The following is a 23,252-nucleotide window of genomic DNA, read 5'->3' on the forward strand; positions in this document are numbered from 1 at the left end:
AAAGTCATTTAACCTTTCAAAGCATCAGTTTTCTTGTACAATTAGAAATCTTGTCTTTGGTGCCATATCATCTTCCTTCCATAGGTGGCTTCTATCGTAAATGCTGGATTATCCTGTCTCTGCTAAGAATTTAAGGAGAGAATGGCATGTGGGCCCCCTATTCTATGTCCACTGCCAGGGCAAACATTACTAATTAACCACAAATTTTTCTAGTTGAGCCTGACAATGGCCTCCAAGTCCTCAAATAGCACTTCTAGTAGCTTCCCCCGGTCTATCCAGGTTGACATGTTCATTGAAATAATGACTTCTGGATTAAAACATTCCTCTTCTTCGATGTTTTATATTCCCATCTGTAAAATTAGGAGTTTGAAGAAGTTGATCATTTTTTAATCTTTTTAATGGAATATTCCAGTATTTTAAGAGAGAGAAAAAATAGGTCATCAGAGGTTGGATTGTTTTGCCTCCCAAACCTTATTTAATGTTCTGCAGATAATCAGTAACTCAATTTGTAAGGCTGGGGCTACTTACAAGAGGGATGAAAAGTCCAGGAAACCTGAGTTGAGGATGCAGTTAGGATCTGTGTTCTTATCTCCAATCCCTCCCTTTCCCTGCCCACTCTGTCCTGGTTCTCGCACCACATCCCTAACCTACTGTGCCAGACCCCACATGGTCTCACTCTGGAAACCAGGTCATGGGTGAAAGTTTCCATCAGAGGCAGGGGCTGCCTCAATTTTAAAGTCATATCATGTCTGGATCCTGCTTGCTTTGTTACTCAAGTACCCTCTCTGGTCTTGAAATCTGCTAGCTACAACTGGTCCGCCCCTGACTTTCCATCAGTGAGTCTTCATTGTTCTCAAAGATCTATTTAAATTTTAAATTATATAGGTAATATGCCTTTATGGCAGTAAAATTAAAAAAATGTAGATAAATCAAAGACTAAGTTCACTGTTAAAATGTTGGATATTATCTGTCCAGAACTTTTCTGTGTATATGTGTATATTTATGATGATATTTATGAACATATTTCCATGTTTATAAATGTGTTCTACTCTGTTGGCTAAATGCCATAATGCCATAATTATGATTTGATTTATTCCTTTTTTTTTTTCACTTTCCTTTTGTTCAGCTCAATCATTTATTGAGCATCTGCTTTGTGCTGTGTGCTTATGGTCTCTATGACCCAATGGAGCCTAGAGCCTGGTAGGGGCAGCCATGAAAGAATTGATTATGTTATACCTTGACATGCTATAGTAGAGATCTATAAAAAATTTTAAAGGGACACAGTTTGCTGAGTGATGAGTTGGGTCTAGAAGGAAAGGAATCTTTCAGGGAAGAAAATCATCAGTCAGAACTTGTGAGGATGCCTAGGCCAGTGAAGTGCCTGGTTTGCTGAGGATAGGGTATGCAGAAGGGCATAGCGCAAGAAAGAGAAGCAAAGACTGCCAGCATTTTGTTCATGACTATGTCCTTTGTCTTACAGTAGGCCACCAATTGATATTTGGTGAGTGAATCAGTGTTCTTGGTCTTAATATTGTCCCCATCTCCTTTCTGAACCTTGGCCTCAGCATTAAATTGGAGTAGGGGTCACATATACTCAGTCAGGTCTGGTGACTCAGATTGCCTGTGTGGCAGATGCTGTCCATGTCCCTCCTTCCCTCCTACCTCTTATTTTGGGCCTTTTCACTGAACACACTTTGCCCACAGTGTCAGAGAATCAATATCCTCTGGGAATAGCCATTATGCAGTCATTTACTGGATTTAGTTTGTAAATATCCTGTCTCCTTCGTCCCTCGGGGGTACCCTGGCTCTCTCAATTTCCCTATGATGTTAAGCTCTAGTTTCCCCCAATAGTAACTTGCCCTTTATTGACTGTTTTTGTTTCTCTGTCTCATTCTCTACTTTCTCACTGTTATTTTCTAGTATTCCATCCAAATAAATTACTTGCACTCAAATCTTATCTCAAGGTCTGTTTCTTATGAAGTGATAGCACCATGTGACTCTATAGGGTAAGCCAAAGACAGCTGACTGGTATTTCTGGAATCCTGTCTTAAAATAGACTGAACTAGAAGCAAATTCACAAACTTGAAGTGTTTCCTTCTAGGCTCTATTTCTGGACTAATGGCTCAGGATGAGCTAAACTAATATGCATACATAAATGGGGTGTTGCAAAAATAATCCTGTTTTCATGCATCATAAGGTAACATAGATATCATCAAAGCATTTGCTTGGATCTGAAACAATAGTAAAGCCTCTGCTGGCTACATTACTGTGCTCGCTAAGCTTTCTTTCATAAAAAACAATTCCAGAAGTGAAAATATTAGTGTGTAACTACATTTTGGCTGATTGGTGAAGAGCTTATATTTGATTTCCATAAAGAATGTAAATTCCAGGGGGAAGAAAATAGTTTAGTTAAATAATAATTAAAAAAAAATTGAAATTTACAGAGACATTAAAATATTTTAATGCAGTTTATTTTTATATATTTTTATTTGTTTCTGCAGCACATGGACTTCTAATATCCAGGCCCTGTGGACAGACAGGTTAAAACATTAAGTGTGTTCAGTTTGGCATAGGAAAGGATATGATCACAATTTCATAAACAATTTCATTTGATCCTATCTTGCACTCTCTAAGAGAAACAGTATTCTTTCAGTTTGGCATATGGAAAATGGAATCCAGCAAGTAAGGGTCGAAGCTGAGAATTAAACCCTAGCCTATATGATTCTGATGCCTGTGGTATGTCCACCTCATCTCAGAAATTCCCCTCATGCCTTAAAGTGAGTTTTTAGATGTGTATTTCTCACTGTTTGAATGTGGCACCTTTGGCATAGAAAAGAGACCAAGGTAGATGAACCAGTATGACTTATTCCCCTTTATCTAATATATTTATATTAAGAGCATTTGGGTTTTGTAGGCTACAGTAAGAAATTTGAATTTTCTTTCAAGTGTAAAGAGGAACTATTGAGTTTTGTTTTCCTTTTTGGAAGGGAAGATGGCATAATCTGATTATTTTAGAGGAGGGATTAGTAAACTCTGTTAAGAGCTGGATAATATAAGTTTATTGGGTATTGTAGGCCATACTCTTTGTTCCAGCTGCCACTGTATTGTGATACACCATAGATAATACTTAAACAAAGGACTGTGTTCCTAAAACTTTATTTATAAAAACAGGTAGCCAACTCAGTTTTAAAATGTTGCTTTGACTGCTTTGTGGAGATTATGGGAGGAAAAAGATAGAAGCCCGAGACCAGTAAGGAAGATATTATAGTAATTCTGGAAGAAGATAATGGTAGCTCATGCTGTGATTGTAATTGGTGAGGTAAAAAGGGAGAACTGATTTTGGACATATTTTGGAGGAAGAGCCGAGGGCTTGCTGAAGGATTGGATGTGAAAGTTAAAGATAAAAAAGGAAACAAGGGTGACTCTAGCTTTTGGAGCCTGGACAACTGAAGGGTGGGTGCCACTTCCTGAGATGGTAAACACTGAGGAATAAGCAGCTCCTTTACTTCCAAAGTCAAGTCCAGGTCCATTTCTAGCATCTCCAGTTGGGGTTTTGGGAATGTTTGTTTTATCTGAAATGGAAAACCCCAACTTTCATGTGAATGTACTTCTAACAGGATTACAAGAATGTTTTTTGATTGATTTTGTGGGAGCTTCAAGTATGAGAGCTCATCACGTATGTTATGCTTTGATTCAGATAAATTTAGGCAAGTGAACACCTGCTCCCCTCCACCCCCTGCCAGTTGGAAGCCACTGGAGTGAAGAGATCCGATGATTTAAGTGTTGTGTGCCCCATAGCAGGTAGCGGACTGCTATATTTAAAACAGATGCTCATGCTATGTTCGAAAAAATTGAATTCTTAAATAGGCTTTTATGCCTTATTAGAGATCATGTGGCTCTGATTTATATACAGTGGGTTTGGGGCTCATATTATGTTTGACTTTCTTTGTTCAATACATTCAGGGTAAATGTAATTACAACACTTCAAAGTATAATAGAAATAAATGATTTCCTTTACTTTTCTCTCTCCCTGATGTAATTCTTTTTTTGTGTGTGTACGTGCATGTGTGCTGACAAAAATGCCTCCAGTGGTGTGGAGAAATCCTTAGGGAAAACATGAATCTAATGCTATGTATGTGATCCTGAGCTAGGTATAGTGTGGCTGGGATATTTTTTCCTTGTATTTCAGAAACAAATAATTTGGGGCAAAGTATAAATGCTTTAATAATTCCTGGGATAGCAAGACACAGAAGCCTAATGATAGATCAAAAAATGACTTTGTAGTATCAGTAAAATTCTGTAAATTTAAAGTGAAATTTCTCTTAAATAGCAAGTATTATCCCTCCAGCTTATGATGTCACTGAGATCTTTAAGAAGACAATTATGGCATTAGATAAGAGAGGTCTTCATACTCAGACCATTCTCATAGCAGTGATGACATTGGGAAATTCTGGGCTCTGGGGTAACTTAAAATATGGCAGGCCTTAGGAGACACAACCTCAGAAGAGTATATTGGCTCTATGACACCCCAGTTTCCATAGGAATCAAGGAATGAACACTCTGGTCCATACCTGATTCAGAAAGAGAAGTGTCCATAAGGATTTTCTAAGAGAATCTCCCCATTTTCTCCCCAGTAGCTGACCCCATCCCCCCACTACAATAATTGACAAAACAAAAGAGACAGGAGGAGAGTTTCCTGAGCCAGCTTATGCAGGGATCTTGTCCACACAATTTTGATCTTTGTTCTTGCAAATGGCTCATGACAGATTCCTCCGCACCCCATGCTGCACACTGTGAACTCTGAAACTCCTAGATTTTATATGCCAGAGTGTATGGGCAGACTAGTGTACCTTTGCTTCAACACTTAATTCCCTGGATTACACCTTAACACATCAAACACTAAAGTTTCTGCTTACTAGGCCTGTAAATGATCCCATTCTAGAAGTGTCTTTACTTAACAGATGTATTCTAATGTGATTAACTAGAAATCAAAAGAGCAAATATAGTCTTTCTGCAGCAAAGTATAGAGCAAGATGGAAAGTGGAAGAAGAAAGCAAGTAAAAGTTGTTGGAGTAATAAAACCTTCATATAGTTAATATCAGACTGCTATGTGACTAATAATGTTTGGTGAGTTGAATTTTCATAATCAGATGTTTTCCAAACTTTCAACCTGAAAAAGCATTCATTGGGAATGGCTCTGAAAACCAGTTTTCTAGTAGTAGTGTCAGTTCCTGGCTTATATGAGTAGGCTTAAAGTTTTATGAATTTCGTAACTCTTAAAATTGTTAAATTGTTCATGTAATTTCTTTTAGGCTTAGATTAGTTTTTGGTGTATTTTGGGCATGGCCACTTCTATTAATCCACATGGTCATATTACTTTCTCGTTTTACACTCAAACCGAAAACCTGCCTGGAATTTACTTACTAATATTTTCCCTCCTGGTCCATAAAAAGAAGTACAGAACTGAGGCAGGCTAGCTATTTATTTAATATTTAAACTGATTATTTTTTAGTCACAGGAATATAAAATATAACGTAGGGAATAGAGTCAGTAATATGGTAACGACTATGTACGGTGCCAGGTGGATACTAGACTTATTGAAGAAATCACTTTGTGAGTTATATAAACATCTAACCACTATGCTGTACACCTCAAGCTAATATAATATTGAATGTCAATTGCAACCGAAAAATAAAAAAATAAAAATTTATTTAAAAAGTTTTGTTTTTTTGTGGTAAGAACACAATGTGAGAGCTCTCTTAAATTTTTAAGTGTACAGTACAGTACAGTACTGTTGACTAGAGTTATAATACATAGAAGATCTCTAGAACTTGTTCATCTTGCTTAGGTGACACTTTGTGTCTGTTGACCCAGAGTTTTTACTTGGTTGAGCATCACTTTCCATGTGATTAAAAATAATTTTTTTAGTGTTTGTTGTTAGTGAAGGTTATCAGTAGAATACTCTCTCTGAGTAGACATGCATTGAGCCCTCAACAGTCTTTTAATGTTTCTAAATGAGCTGTAAATCTGCCTAATCATATTTGTGATGTTCGTTTCTATTTACTTTGAGTAAGTAATACATTATGATTTTTATTTTTTATTTTTTTCATCTTTTTTTGGCATTTTATTTTTTATTTTTTCCTCAGCATTATTTTTATTTTTTTAAATTGAAGAAATGATTTAATTATCCCCTCCCTCCTCCCCTACCCTCTGGTATATGATTTTTAAAAATAAAAACTATAAAAAATCATACAGGACAAAGATTTTCTCTCACCTCTGTCCTCCTTATGCCCCTTTTTATTATCCCCAAATGTAGTATGTTCTTTTATCTCCTTCTAGAGACATTTTTATGCACATACAATCAGATAAAATGCATACTGCCCCTCTTTCACACTGTTGGGAACATATATACACTGTTTTAATTTTGTTTTTATTTTTTTCTCACTCAATAACCCCTCTTGCAGCATGGATGCTTACATCATAAAGAGACCTCACTTTAAATAACCTTATGTAACTCTACCCTTGACTGGCCCACATTCCTTTGTCTTAGGTAGAAATTTATCATGATGGATTGTAAAAAAAAGTTTGGCTGAAATCCAGATTTGTCTAAGCTAGTTTCTGTCTCTCAATTAATATTGGTTGCATGCCTAAAAAGAAGCATGGCCAGGTGGCCACCTATTAAAAGACAATGAAGTTAGTTTAGCTTGCTTTGATTTTAGGAGAACCATGTTCTAGAGGGGGTCCTACAATTTCTAAATGCTCTCAAAATATCTTTAAAATATTTCTTATGGAATTTTTGTGGACACCCAATACCCAGAAAGTGGTCTTTCTTTAAAAATCCTCCTCTCTATTCTTCTTCCTAGAAGCAGTCCCATTCCACACACATGTTCAAGGATTACTAAGAGAGCACGTGCACACTATTATAACAAGTGCAAGCTCTTGCAGAAGCCCAAGTGTACATTTCCTAGCTGTGAGTTTTCATCTTTTACCTTCCTGCCACATATGATCTCCTCAGCTGTCTTAGGCTCCTAGTCCCCTATAACTTATCATATTTATAAAATATAGGTGATAATTTTCTGTTACAGCCAATGTGTATGGTTGGGCAAGATGTTCTAGGGAGTGTCATTCACAGTGTAGCCCCCATAAATTAGTATATTTATTCTGATAATGTGTACAATTCATGTATGTATATATGTTATATATAATATATACAGGGAATAGTAAAAATCGTGGTATATAATTATATATCATAGAGATATTTGCTATATAATATTAGTATATTATATATCTTATATAATGTATATTATATGTAATAAAATATACTATATTGACAGTTTTCCATCAGGGGTTGTTAGGTGTCTTGAGAAAGGGGGATTCTTTTTTCATTTGCACAAACACTAAAGATTAGTAGTGGCTCTGTTCTCTGTGGTAAGAAAATGTGAGCAAGATAGGATTATGATATGCTATCCTCCTGGACTGCTATCTATTATCATATCCACCGGGGCTCCAAGCATGGAATATGGCCCTTTTTTGCTGTCCTTGCTCCATATATACAGGAAAAGTTCTGCTTAACTTCCTTAAAGTATTTCTAAAGGCCAAGTTCATTTTCTGCTTTTCTCTCTTGACATTTCTACAGACCAAGTTAATTTTATATGTTTATCTTCCATGATAGTCCCCTATGTCAATTTGTCAAAACTGTGGTGACTATACTGTATGCCGGATCCTTGAAGACTGGGTGAATTCTACAGGTATCGGCCCTCTAGGAATTCATCAACAGTTTTGGTCAGTGCTGCAATATAAATAGGTACAGAGCACACAGGGAGACAGAGTTATATCCCAGTAAACCTGCCATTCGAGTTGAGTCCTAAAGAATATGTAGAACATTTCAATGGGAAAAGGATGTTAGAGGCATTTAAGACAAAGATGCGAAGATATGTGGTGATGATGATGATGAGCAATGTAACCTAAGTGAAGAGGGATGGAGGCAGATGAGGGAGAAAAGACAAGCCTAAAAAACTGAGCTAGGTCTGATTTTAAAGGGCCTTGAATGCTGTACTAAATAAATCATTTGGAAATTTTTTGGAGAGCAGCAGGGAATTATCACACAGTTTTAAGTTGCAATATCATAAAATGATATGTAAGTTTTAGATAACTACTAGTGCTTTTTAAAGATCACTGGACATTTCTTAGGGCTTTGTTGCCAGACTGCAAGAGAGAAAAACTGAGGAGCTGAATTAGGGCAATGACAGTGGGTACCAAAATAGCAAACCAATTCAACAGACAGTTCTAAGGAAAAAGAATCAGTCTCAGTGACACTGAAAGTACATGTACGTTTATAAAGAAGTTAACCTTTAGATTGAGTCCCCTGAAAGCAACTTTAGTATTTTTAGCCTTTTCCCTCTTATCCTACTAAGGGGGAAATTGTTGATTTTATTGTCAGAATTTATTTTTACATATCTTGTACCATGTAGTCATTTTTTTTTCTTTTAGAAATCTAGTGGAGGGCTCACACCCACATTTTCTCAGAATCTTTAAAATATTACCCACAGTCAAGGATATAAAGCAATTCCAATCAAAATACCAGCTATCTATCTTAAGGAGTAACTACTATCTTATGGAGTTGCTACTAAAATTCATGTGGAAAAACAAACATGCACAAATAAGAAAAACATTGAAAAGAGCAACTATGAGGATGGAGTAAGCACTACTAGACATGAAAACATACTCTTTGATAATTAAGGTAGTGTGTTACTAAAATATAAATGGTTAAAGAGACTACTAGAACAGATACTGCAGAATTAGACCCAAATACACATGGAAATTTAAAATATGACTAAGGTAGCATCTTAACTCAATAGCATAAAGGTACATATTTTAGTAAATATTGCTGGAACAACTGGGTGGTTATTTGGAAAACAGATCAAGTTAGAGTCATAACTTGCACAGTATAAAGCACAAACTGTAATTAGAAGAGAAACCCAAATGTAAAATGTATGATGAATTTTTGTTCTATTTATTTAAAAGATATCATTGAGATTGTGATGGGGACTGCATCAAATCTTATATTACTTTGGGTAATATGGCCATTTTAACTATGTTAATTCTTCCATTCTATGAACATGGACTATCTTCTCATTTCTTTGTGTCTTCTTTAATTTCTTTTAATAATGTTTTGTAGTTTTCAGTGTATAGGTCCTTCACATGCTTTGTTAAATTTATTCCTAGGTGTATTATTCTCTTTGTTGCAATTGCAAAAGGAATTGGGTTTTTTAAACTTCTTTTTCTGAAATTTCATTGTTTTGTATAAGAAAGCAATGGATTTTTGTACATTGATTTTGTATCCTCCAACTTTACTGTATTTGTTTCTAATAGTTTTTTTTTTTTTGTGTGGAGTCTTTAGGGTTTTCTATGTAGAGAATCATGTCTTTTGCAAGAAGAGACATTTTGACTTCTTCATTCCCAATTTAGAAGTCTTTTATTTGTTTCTCTTGCCTGATTGCTCTAGCTAGAACTTTCCATACTATATTGAATAAGAGTTGTTATAACAGGCAAGCTTTTAGTTTTTCACCATTGTGACTTGAAATTATACTACAAAGTGAGAGTAATCAAAATGGAATGGTATTGGCAGAAAAACAGACGCACAAATGAATGGAACAGGTTTGAGAACTGAGAAATAAACCCACATATATATGGGCAAATAATTTTCAACAAAGGAGCCAAAAAATACAATGGAGAAAAAAAATGCTTCTTCAAAATGGTACTTGGAAAATTGGAAAACCATATGCAAAACAATGAAACTGGACTGCTATCTGTCACTATACTCCAAAATTAACTCAAAATGGATCAAAGACCTAAATATAAGACTTCAAACAATAAACTGCATAGAAGAAGAAAACCTAAGTTTTAAATTCATGGACCTTGGATTTAGAGAAGACTTTATGAATTTGACCTTAGAGGCAAGGGAAGTAAATGCAAAAAATAAATGGGACTATATCAAACTAAAAGCTTCTTCACAGTAAAAGAATTTATCAACAAAATAAAGAGGCAACCAACTGAATGGGAGAAAATATTTGCAAACAATGCCTCTGATAAGGTGCTAATATCCAAAATATATAAATAACCCATACAACTCAACAACAAACAAACACTCCAATTAAAAATGGGTAGAGGAGCTCAACAGACACTTTTCTTAAGAAGACATACAAATGGCCAACAGACATGAAAAGATGTTCAACTTCACTAGCTTTTAGTGAAATGCAAATAAAAACATGAGGCATTATCTCACACCTGTTAGAATGGCCATCATCAACAGGACAAGTAATAACAAGTGCTAGAGAGGTTGTGGAGAAAAAGGAACACTCATACACTGCTGGTGGGAATGTAAATTGGTACAGCCACTATGGAAAACAGTATGGAGATTCCTCAAAAAAAATTAAGAATAGAATTACCATATGATCTAGCAATCCCTCTTCTGGGTATCAACCCCTAAATTTGAAAACATTTATCCATAAAAATATATGTATCTGATGTTCTTTGCATCATTATTCATGGTAGTCAAGACATGGAAACACCTGAAGTGCCCTTTGATAGATGATCGGTACATATATACACACAACAGTTTAGTGGTTGTCAGAGGGAAAGCGGTGGCGGGGAGGGGGCGGGGAAGGAAGTAAGGGGATCAAATATATGGTGATGAAAGGAAATTTAACTTTTGGTAGTGAACACGATACAATATATATGATATTATTAAATCGTACGCTTGAAACCTATATAATTTTATCAACCAATGTCACCCCAATTTAATAAAAGAATAAAGTAATTAAGATCTAGTCTTGAGGGACTCTTTGGAAACATGGAGAACTAAGAGACATCCCCAGATCTCTCCCCTTCAAATAACAATAAGCTGAACATCTAAAACTCAACAAAAAACACCTAAACTGCACACCAGCACGTTGGAGTGTGGAATCTGCGCATAAGAGCTACTACAGGTCAGAACCCTGGATGTTGGGCAGTGGACTGGGAGAAATAAAGAACCTGCCTCTCACAGAGCTCCCTGCAGGAGGAGAGAGAGGGAGAAGGAGCAGTGAGTTCCTATACGAGTTCCTGCCTGGAAAAGTTGTGAGCCAGTTGACAGCAGGGCTCAGTCATCGGGGCAGAAAGCAGAGAAAAACAGTTGATTTTTACCAACTACAGTTGCAAAACTGAGGTTGAGCTGAGTCACAGATCCCACCCCCAAACCCAGAGGGCCCCTTCCCCCATACCTTCCAACACCAATCACCACAGAGCCCCAGGGGAGTCTGAGCAAATGCTACCAAAATTGTTGCTAACACTGACAGGGACTGAAACTGAGGGTAGCAAGCATGATTAAATATCTATCAGAAAATAAAAAGGCATTTTAAAAGCTTTATATAAAGCAGGGATCCAAGAGGCTTAGATGCCACCTACTAGAAACCAAAAGAAAGGTGCCTTCTTTGCAACAGGCTAAAGAGAGACCTTTATATAAATATTCTTTATGTAAAACAAGAACAACAACAACAACAAAAACAAAAAAAACCAAAATACACTTCCATTAATGCCTAGGAGGAGAAATAGTCCATTAAACACAATTAACAACCAAGATGACAAGGCATCTCAGGAAGAAAGAAAAATCTCCAGAAAATAGCTTACATAGAAATATGCAACTTAAATGACAGAATTCAGGATGGTATTTCTGAAAAACCTCAGTGAGTTCCAAAACAAGTCAGATCAACAATTTCAGGAATTGAAAAAACAACTAGATGAGCAGAGCAAGGAGATTGGAATCCTCAAAAAGAACAGAATAGATCTGGAGATAAAAAAACACACTGCAAAAGTTGAAAAATGAAATAGCATGCTTGGGAAATAGGATTGACCAAATAGAGAGAACAATCAGTGATATCGAAGACAGAAATCTCTCATAAACACAGATGCAAAATTCCTAAATAAGATACTAATGAACTGAATACAGCAACATATTAAAAAGATTATACACCATGATCTAGTGGGCTTCATCCCAGAGGCACAGGGATGGTTCAACATACACAAATTGATTAATGTGAAATACCACATAAACAAATTAAAAAATAAGAATCATATGATCATATCAATAGATGCAGAAAAAGCCTTCGACAAGATACAGCATCCATTTATATTCAAAACACTTCACATAATTGGTATAGAAGGAAAGTACCTTAACATAATAAAGGCCAAATATGACAAACCTTCAGCCAACATTATACTTAATGGTGAAAAACTAAAAACCTTCCCTTTAAGATCAGGACCAAAGCAAGGCTGTCCACTATCACCGCTGCTATTCGTTATAACATTGGAGGTCCTAGCAAGTGCAGTCAGACAAGAAAAAGATACAAAAGGCATCCAAATAGGAAATGAAGAAGTCAGCTGTCACTATATGTGGATGACATGATTCTCTATATAGAAAACCCTAAAGACTCCACAAGAACTTTACTAGAAACAAGAAGCAAATATGGTAATGCTCTGGATACAAAACCAACGTTCAAAAATCCATAGCTTTCCTATACTCTAAAAATAAAGTGTCAGAAAAAGAAGTGAAAAAATAATTCCTTTTGCCATTGCAACAAAAGGAATAAAATATCTAGAAATAAATTTAACAAAATATAAGAAGGACCTGTATAGTCTAAAGGGGATGGAGACAGCTCAAGAGGAAGATGTAAGTGAAAGACATCTGGCTAGCTTGCTGATGTCACTCCTGTTCTTTGTTTTTGAAAGATGGTTTTGCTGAATATATAATTCTCGCTTGATAGTCCTTATCTTTCAGCATTTTAAATATTTTACTCTACTATCTTTCTGGTTTTCCTGGTTTCTGATGAGAACTCAGCTGTTAAACATATTAAAATCCCTTGTATGTGATTGCTTTGCTTTTAAGATTCTCTCTTTGTCTTTCTACAGTTTGATTATGATGCTTCTAGGTGTGAATCTATTTATATTTATGCTAGTTGGAGTTTTTTAAGTTTCTGGAATATGCAGATTTTTTTCACAAATTTGGGAAAATTTTAGCTATTATTTCATCAAATATTCTCTCTGCTCCTTTTCCCCTCTCCTCTCTTTCTAGTACTCCCATTATACATATGTTGTTGTGCTTGATGGTGTCTCACAGATAGCTGAGGCTCCATAAATTTTTATTCTTTATTTTTTTCCCATTCCTCAGAATACGTAACCTCAATTGTTTTATTTTCTATTTTGTTTTTTATTTTACCAGCTCAAATCTTCTTTTGAGTCATTTGTATTGTACTTTTTAATTCCAGGATTTTAATTTGGGTCTTTAAAAAAAAAATTCAGTCTAAGAACTGAATACTTTATTTTAGTTATTTAATTCTTGAAAATATTTAAAATGGCTGATTTAGAATCTTTGGTAAGTCCAAATCTGGGCTATCTAAGAGGCAGTTTCTATGGACTGCCTACCTGCTCCTGTGCATAGGCTATACTTTCCTGTTACTTGCATATTTTGTAAATTTTATTGAAAACTGGACATTTAAAAATAATGTGACAACTCTGGAAATCAAATTTCTTTTCTCCTTAGGGTTTGTCATTGTTGCTGTTTGTTTGCTTAGCACTTTCCTGACATAATTATATGAAGTCTGTATTCTTTGTCATGTGTGGCCACTGAAGTCTCTGCATGGTTAAATTAATGATCAGGCAAAAATTGGAAAGAGAGGGAAAGATCAGGCCTTCTCAAGCATTTCCTGAACAAGTGCACAGCTTTGCATTTGCACGTAGCCTTTTAGATTCCTTGAGATATAGTGAAGCTTTTTAAAGCCTCTGGTGGATATCCTCTTTTCCGACCTTTACTTTTATGTTCTTTGGTATTTCTTGTTTTTACCCCACTATATTAGATCAAACAGATGTAGTTTTCAATAATGGCAACTTATTATTTTTGACAAACACCCTAGAGAAAAGGCTGTTTGTGCTGAGCAAGCTGTTAGATGAAGTAAAGATGAGCCCTTTGAGTGATTGTTTACAAAGAACTGCCACATAGGTCAAATAATGACAGTTCTCTGGGACTGAGACTTTTAAGGAACATTTAAACATGTTTTGTCTTTCACAGTGGCTGCTAGGCTGCTGGTTTTCATGGCTACCGTGATCGTAAGACTGTTGATATTCAACGCTGCAGTGGAGCTATAGAGAGAGGTATAGGAATAGGGTAAATTAAGAAACCTCACAGTTCATGGTTTTAAAAACTGACATTCAGCTACTTTTTTTTTTTTTTTTTTTTTGGATAACTTAAGCTCAAATTGTTACAAGCCTTTGGTTAATTTCTAGAGTTCCGAAACATCGATTTTGATAATTTTCCTCCGTGTCATTGCTTTTATTGAGGAGTCAAATTTTGGTGGTCCTTCCTCAGCTATTTTTGAAGTTCTCTCTTCAAAGTTAACTTGATTTGAGGATGGGGTGGGGAGTACATTCTAGGCAAAAGCAAAAGTATTTGCAAGGTTTAGTGACAGTGTGCTGGAAATTCTTTTTTGATACTCAGCTTTGTTTTTGGTCTTCTTGGTCTTCTCTTGAAAAGCAAAGACTGGAAGCCTGGAAACTTCTTTTTCCAGACTCCCATACCAGCAGGATTCCCATTTAGATTTCAAGAATGAGGTACTGTGTGAGATTCGAAATGCAAATGAGAAGAAGAAGCCATGTTCTCTGGCAGTTACTGGCCACAGGGCATAACTGTGGACAGACTAAAGATGAGAGATGTGTCAGAAGATTCCAAGTGTTGTCCTGAGAATCATCCATTTAGTACTGAAGGCGACTGATATCAGGAGTGATGGTTTCTTCTGATCTTTCCACTTCCTAATGCTTAAACGCTGGCAGCAATTTCCCTGACCTTTGCTGCATAGCCCTTTAAAAGTTTGTTTCTAATTTCCTGTATTAAATACTTTTATGCTTAAAATATTTAGAGCGGCTTCCATTTTCTTACAAAACATTGATATAGATTTGAAGAAATTCAGTGCGTTCACTGAATTGAAAGGAAGCCAGTGTAGTGAAGTTTTGAGAATGGGGGAAGAGAGTTGTTAATTCATACTGGAGGGTGCCAAAATCTAGTTATACGAAGTCCAGCTAGTTTTATAAATGAGTGAAGTCTGGCAAAAAGGAGTGGATAGTAGAGAATAGGGCAAATCGGAAAACATGAGTCCCATTTGAAGATAACTCAGAATTTTTCAAAGGAAATAAGAAATCCAAAATTTTATGTCAAATCTATGTGTAGATATTAGGTATATATTCATTTTTAAAGCAGAATGTACTAGCAAAAATCATTTTTTGTCTATTCCATAGGTTGCCAGTTATATATATTTTAAACTATTTTCTCCCTGGCTTTATTGAAATATAATAGATAATTAGTTGCTCATATTTACATTGTACCATTCAATGAGTTTTGATTTTAATTATAGTTGGCATACAATAATATATTAGTTTAAGTTGTACAGCATAGTGATTAGAGATCTATGTAACTTACAAAGTAATCACCCCACTAAATCTAGTACCCCTCTTCCTTTTACATGTTTATTCCAACATTATTAACTATTATCCTTATGCCATAATTTATATCTCCATGTCTATTTTGTAACTATCCATTTGTACTTCTTAATCTCTTTGCCTTTTTCTCCATCCCCCTCAAACTTCCTCCAATGGAGTAGCCTCAAAATATTCTCTGTGTCTATGAGTATTTCCATTTTTGTTGTTGTTGTTTATTCTTTAGATTCCCATGTATGTGAAATCATGTGATATTTGTCTTTCTCTATCCAACCCATTTTATTCAGTGAAATACCCTCTAGGTCCATCAAGGCAATATCTTTTTCCATCCCCTTCATTTAAGTCTGTGTGTGTCTTTTGATCTGAAGTGAGTCTCTTGTAGGCAGCATGTGTAGGGTCTTGTTTTCTTATCCATTCAGCCACTCTATCTTTTGGCTGGAATGCTTAATTCTTTTCTGGTTTGAGGTACTTTTTGATTATTATCATTCTTTAGTCCTGTTTTTGATACATGTTTTTTTCCTTTAAGGAAAACAAGAAACTCCTATGACATGGATATTTTTTACATTTAATCATGTCCCATAGGCTCCTTAAATTATTACTATAGTCTTGGCTTCTTTTTTCTTGCCATTCTAATTGAGTGTCTTGTCTTCCCCATCCCCTATGTAGGTCATTCGCTCCTCTTCTTTATTCACTTTGTTTATTCCGTTTAATATACTTTTCATCTCAGATAATGTGTTCTTCATTTCTGACTGGTTTCCTTTTATAATTTCTATTTCATTTTTATGGTTTTTTAAAATCTCTTTTTTAAACTTATCACTGAATTAATCTACAATTCCCCTAAGTTTATCAAGCATCTTTATAAACCCGTGTTTTGAACTCTGCGTCTGTTAGATTGCTTGATTCCATTATTCCTGGATCTCTGTTCTCTTCTCTCATATGGTTTCTGTTTCTTTGCCTTCCCATTTTGACTGCCTTTTTGTATCTGTTTCTATGTACTAAGCAAAAATCTTAAGTTTCCTGCTCTTATTAGTGCGGATTTGTGAAGTAGGTGTCCAGTGGCACAGTCCTGAGAGGGGTTCAGCTGCAGGCCAAACAGCCCAAGCCTCTGCCCCTCTGGGGCCACATGTTAAGATTCAGCAAGCAATCCACAGATGCTGTGCTTATAGTTGCCTCAAGAAACCACACCAGAAATGAGGCCAGCTGCCGCCAGTTTGAGTCTTGGCGCTGCTGAGCAAGGAGCACCAGACTCACCGAGGATGCACCTGGATGTGACTTGGGTGGGGCTGCAAGTTGGGGGAGGCAGATTTTCAGGGAATCCTCTGGATGGAGGAACCTCTTTTCCACTTTGATAATGTCTCAGCTCTGGTGGCAGGGTGGTTGCACACTGGAAGAGGGGAGGGCTCAACAGAACAACAAAGGATACCACTGGCACTTCTGCCCGAGAGAGAGCCTTGCCTCCAATAACTCAGTGTTCCCTGTAAGCCCCTTGTGCTATCCCCACCCACAGCATCCAACCCATCGCTGGTGCTCAGAGTGAGCAGGTCCATCACCCCAAAAGTCTGTTTGCAACACAGTCCCTTTAAGAGGCATCTATAGCTGCATGCTGCTCCTGCTGCAGCCTCTGTCCTACTCAGCTGCTCGGACCCGACCGCCTCCTGTCTTCACCCCCTCCTACCTTCTGCCATTGCAGGGTGATTATTTCTCTTCCTAGTTGTAGTGCTTCCATTTATCTAGATCACAGGTGACTTTTGTTGCTCTTTGCTCTGTGTTTCTGTCACAACTTTGAATTGGTCGCAAGAGGAGTAAACAAAGCCTCTATCATCTATGCCATTTTCCCCCATCTTGTAGGTTGCTAGTTTTTGAACACTGGCATATCAAGTAAGATCTTTTAGTATCCTTTCTTCTTCTTTTTCTAAATCTCCCCTCTCCATTTCCTTTCTTTTTACTATTAAATTCACTCTAGTCTTTGTAATTTTCCTAATTTCCTTGATATACCACATCAGGCTCCAAACTCAACCTTAAATAATAGAAGTTGAGGGGTAAGGTAGAGTGTTTAGCAGAGAAGGATTAGAAGTAAAATACCTCTATTCATTTCTACCTGTTAGCCTTGGTTTGAGGCATATTTAGAACCTAGTTTTAATATTTCCTTAACTATCTCTGTATTAGAAGAGGATTTCAAAAAGTACTTCAAGATCACCTGTGCAATAAAGGTGGTTCGTACCATATCTATTTCTTTTTCTATATCTTTAGGCAATAACATAATGGAAATTTACTTTGGAGGTGAGAAAATGTGAATATTTTACAGTGCAACTTTTATTGCCAAAAAATATTAAGTTCAATTTCCTGAAAGGCTACTGAAATATTACAGCCATTGCAAAGTGGAATTTCATGTAATTAAAGAAGACACATGGATATTTCTGGGGGGATCATGAAAGTGTAGTGGATAAAGCATGCATTTTAGAGTTGGGGAGATCTGTGTTTCAATATTACTTTTCTAATTATTAAGTACGTGAGCAATGGAAAGTGTCTTAACTTCTCTGAACTTCTATAAATGGGGATAAGAGGGAAAAGATCATTAATTAATTGATTAAAAATTTCCTGATAATCCACTCTATGCTAGCTATTTCTCTAGATATACTTAATATGCTCACATGGAATTAACAGTCTAGTAGGAGAGACAGATGAGAAATAAATGAATTGTATACAATTATTATAGTTGTGATAAGTGCTACCAAGGAAAACTGCAGCATACAATGAGAGTAAAATCAATTGAGAGTAATTGTGCATAGCAGATACTAAAAAATATGATAAATAATATAAATTTACTAAAAATATGAAATAAATTTATAAAAGTTAAAAGCTATTTGGGGAGTTAGAGTTGTAAAAAATGTTTAAAAAGCAGTTATCTTGAGTATCAGATTTCAAAGGATTATTATTACTTAATGTTGTGCTGATGCTATTTAAAAAAAGTGCAGTTAATGCTGGGTAAAGATTTGAATTTGAAAGATATTGTGAAAACATACTCCTGGTAAAATGCTTATTTTTTAGTTGTTGCATCTGACTAGTCTGGTCCTAATGTCTCTGCTGTCAGCATTGGTGCTTGGTGGGACACATTAAGTTTCCTGATTAAGGCTTTTGCATTCAATTCTCAAATGAATTCAAGTCAACAGTAATGAAAGTGCTTACGTGGAAGCAAAAGAAATTCTCCCCAGATAGCTTAGGCCATAACAGGGGATCTGTTATAATACATGCAGATTCTGAGCCCAGATGTGGTAGTCAGGTCTCAGGAGAGACTGAAACACATACAAGAAAGGCATCAATAACCAGAGCAGTGTCTCTCTCTCATTCTCTCCCATCTCTGTTTCCTTCTATTCTCATAGCAAAGAACCTTCCTCTGCTTCTCTGTCTCTATACTACAGGGGGTTCCAGCCAACTGCAGATACTGATTAATACATCTCTCCCAGGAGAGATAATCTGATCAGTTCTGCTTTGATCAAGTACTTAGTCAATCCATAATGTTTCAGAGAATGGGATCACATGGCTCCCACTACCTAGAAAGAAACTTCTAGGGTTTATTTATATGTCTCATGGGAATAAAAACAGTACCTACATTATCAGGAATGTTGTGAAGATGAGACGAAATAATACATAGTGCCTCACACATAGTAATCATTAACAAATATGAGTTATTATTGTTATTCTTATTATTATTTGATGTATTTCAATTTTTGAAAAATGTTTTTGCTCAGACTCTTTGGAACCATTTCAGGAAGTTTAGAATGAAGAAAAAGGCTTATTCTGTAACCAACTCTTAAGCAAGTTTGGGAGTGTGAGCCTGAATGTGTCCTCATTAGTACAGTATTTATCAGTCTTAAAAACATGGCTCATGTAATTAAATTTGTTATACTCTTTTCTGTTTCATTCTGTTGAAGCAAACCAGATGGGAAGAATGCAAATAAGAAAGCTTATCATTACCAAGGGTGAAAAAAATATTCAAGGCTAGCTGCTTAGATGTTTCTCGACTTCTAATGAATAAAATAGGCATTAATAGTCATATAATTGTTGCTACCCATTGAAGTTTGCAGTTATTAAAACAGTAATAAAAAGAAACTCATCATAGCCAGTACATGGTTTTCCTGCATTTTAATAGGCATTTGCCTCTCCGAAATGAAGGCCTGCCCATTAAGTCTCAGATTAATAAAGCGAATATATTTTAAAGTCAATACACACTGGCTGAAAATGTTTTTGTTTATTCTTTTTCCTATTTTCTCAAATTTTGGCTGATGGGAAAAACCTCTGGAGTTATAAAATTAGTCTACTATGGTAAAACATTCTAGCATATCTATGGGATTTCCATATCAAATAATTAAAAATAGGTAAAAATATCTTTTGGCAATTAAGTATGAGTAGATTTTGTCCTTTCTAGTAATGAGATGATTGAGATTCAGGTCAATTCAGTCAGCAGTATTAAGCCAGGCCCTTGCACTGACTGTTCCTCTGCCTGGGGCATTGCTTTCCTAGATATTTGCATGGCTCACCCCTCCTCTTTCTCAAACCTTCCCTCCAATTTTACCTTCTCAATGGCGCCCACTCTGGCCACCCTGTTGGAAATACCTCTAACCCTACCTTCCTCAATCTCCTTATTCTGGATATTTTCCCAAAGAACTTTCTACATCTAACTTTTAGATGCCTCACCTATTTGTAACATTTATTGTGTGTGTTCACACTGTTTTCATCTGTTTTCCCTGATGTATTTCCAGTGCTTCAAATGATGCCTGGCACAGAGTGGACCTTTAATAAATAAAATATAAAATATATACTTTATATATAAATGCTATACATTATATATAAAGTTAGTGGGGCTAACTTTAATATTTGAATGTGTGTTTTGAGAGTACTATATATTTTTTGACTTTCATCCTTCTGTCCATCTAGGAATATTTTATGAGAATCTAATACTTTTATCTGGAGCTTTAACTCCAAAAAATCAAATATTTTCTGTAAAATAGAATCAGAGCTATTGAAGGACAAGTATTGGCTACTGTGGGAAAAGATAGCAGAGGTGGGCATAGGCTTCTTTGAGGGGGAATGATGGGTAACAGTTATCTCAGCAAAGGGGCATGTCAGACAGAGTAATGTATGGCATGTGTGTGACAGGCAGAGAAACTGTGCACAAAGCAGAGGGAGGAGAGTACTTTCAAAGAAAAAGTTTAGTATTGCAGACTATAGAGTGGGAATGACTCTACAGAAATTCAGGCAAAGTCCTCAAATACCTGTAAGTCCCACTGATGAGCTCAGACTTATCCTGAGCCAAAGTTTCCTTTGAGGGACTCTTCCATTCTTGCTTTTAGTCCTCTATCTATCTATCTATCTATCTATCTATCTATCTATCTATCTATCAATCAATCATCTATCTATCTATTTAATTTTTGATGGAGTACTACTCCTCATACCAGAAAGGGAAACTGCAAACCTGACCTTTCAGAGGCTAAATCCCCACAGACACAGGAATTGGTCCAGATGTGGCTTCATGACCCAGGTCTAACCAATCAGTGTAATTTCACTCTTCTCTAGCATCAGTAATTAGTTCAAGATGGGAAAACTGGTTTAATTAAAGTGGATTCAGAAGTTACTAGAAGGAAAATATATTTTTTTATATTAGATTTGAACCTCAAAAGCTTTGGTGGACTGGAGCTACTGGCAGCGGTCTCAGCACTACAGGGAGCCCAAGAGTTATTAAGCCAAATGGAATAGAGTCAGGATGGGGATCCTGGGTCTTGATGATATTGTCTGAGGCCTAAATCAAGTTTCGCATAAAGCCAGAAAAAACCTAGAGTTTTCAGAAATGTGAATTATGTTTCTGTTTTGCCTAAGCAGTTTGAGTTGAATTTTTCTGTCTTTGCAAAGGTGAGCATCCTGACTGTCTTAGATTGCAGGAGATTTCCCTGTGATGTGCTTCAATGTTGCAATTGTTTAAATGAGATGCTGACACTGCTTGTTGGCCATTATCAACACTTGAACTGTTTCAGTACAATGACTTGAATTCCCTCTTGTTCTATACATTCATCATTGCTAATCTGAAGAAATACTATCTTATTCACTCATTTTATCCATTTTTCTAACACATTCCAAATTCTTTGACTTTTCACCTGTTCCAAACTTGTTATTTTCTGTGATGATTGAGAAAATTCCAGATAACATCAATAATTCTTTGCTTTTCTTCTTGGATAAGTATAGTGGCATATTGATAAATTCTTGTAGTCCTGTACCTAGCCCAAACTCCAAACATAGTGTTAAAACCTTATTCAGATGATCAATGCTTAACAGAGAAATTTTCATCATCCCTCAAACTCCAGCACAAATTATAATTTACTGTAACCTAAACAATATTTTCTCATCCATAGTGGAAAGATTCCACTTTTAAGAAGTCTGTATTGGTTGAATATTGATCAAATTAAAGTCTTTTTTTTTTCTTCAGAAGTTAGTTGCAGACAATTGTGAATTTTAGTTTTTCTGAAAATGAATACAGTTAATTTCATTACTCATTAATTTTAGTATGAAAATGCAGCTGTACCATATGAGTATTATTGTTTATTTCAGAAATATCTCTGAGATTATCTTAGTCACTTATTCATTTATGCATTTATTCATTCAACAAATTCTCCTTGATCACCCAGTTATTGCTCATAAGAGCACTGGTCTCTGGTAGTAGGGACACATACCTGGTAATTCTTATTACCTAGAGCCTAACTATTAGGGTGAAAAGTGACAATATGGCATTAGTAATAATATCATATGCTTAGGTGACATGCCTCAAGTTTTCTTTTTTTTAAATAAAATCATATACTTCTAAAAATTATGACTGCACGGAGAGATTTGAATCCTATAGAGAACTGACTCCTTTTATCCCAGGATATCAAAGCCTTTCGGAAAACGGACAGTATTCATGGTAGGCCAATGATACACTGAGTCAGTAGAATGATTGATTGTAGGTTGGTCAAGGAAGTAAAATCAAAATATTGTTTCATATTCCTCTAACTCTATAACAGGATATCCCAAAGGTATTTACACAGTATAGGAGCTCAATAGATCTCTATTGATCAGTTGATAAATAACTCTCTGCCTCTCTTCCACTTTCTCTGTGCTCTAGCCCATTGAACTTCTTTCAGAGTCCTAAATATTCAATGTTCATTCAAGCTTCAGCACTTTTACCCATGCTGTAACCTTTCCCTGAAATACTGTTCTATTTTCTGTTCAGTGAATATTTATTTATCTTTTGGTCTTTAGGAACACTCCACAGTGGGGAACTTCTCTAATGTTTTTGTAGTATCTCTGGCTGCATAATCTCATGTCACTCTGAATGTCTTCAACTAGTTCACCTATCACACTACTGACCTTTTATAGCTGATTTATCAGGTGACCGTAAGTTTCAGAAGGGCAAAGACTATGCTTGCCTCATTGACTGCAATATCCTCAATAGCTCAGAGCCCAGCAAATAATAGTAATAATTATAATTATGTGTGTGTGTGTGTGTGCGCGCGCGCCCGTGTTTGTGTGTGTATTGTGCTGCTGCTTCTCTTTGCAGAGCCAAGAAAGAACAGAGCCTTGGAAGCTATTGATAAGAGCATTAGTACTTCAAAATTGATGCTGGCTGCATGCCATGCCTAAAGGGCATATGATGTCCATTGCTATTTGCTTTTCACAATCTCTATGTTTTCTTTTTTTTTTTTTGG

This window comes from Rousettus aegyptiacus, unplaced genomic scaffold (genome assembly GCF_014176215.1).
Source record: "Rousettus aegyptiacus isolate mRouAeg1 unplaced genomic scaffold, mRouAeg1.p scaffold_m13_p_4, whole genome shotgun sequence".
Classification (NCBI taxonomy): Eukaryota; Metazoa; Chordata; class Mammalia; order Chiroptera; family Pteropodidae; genus Rousettus; species Rousettus aegyptiacus.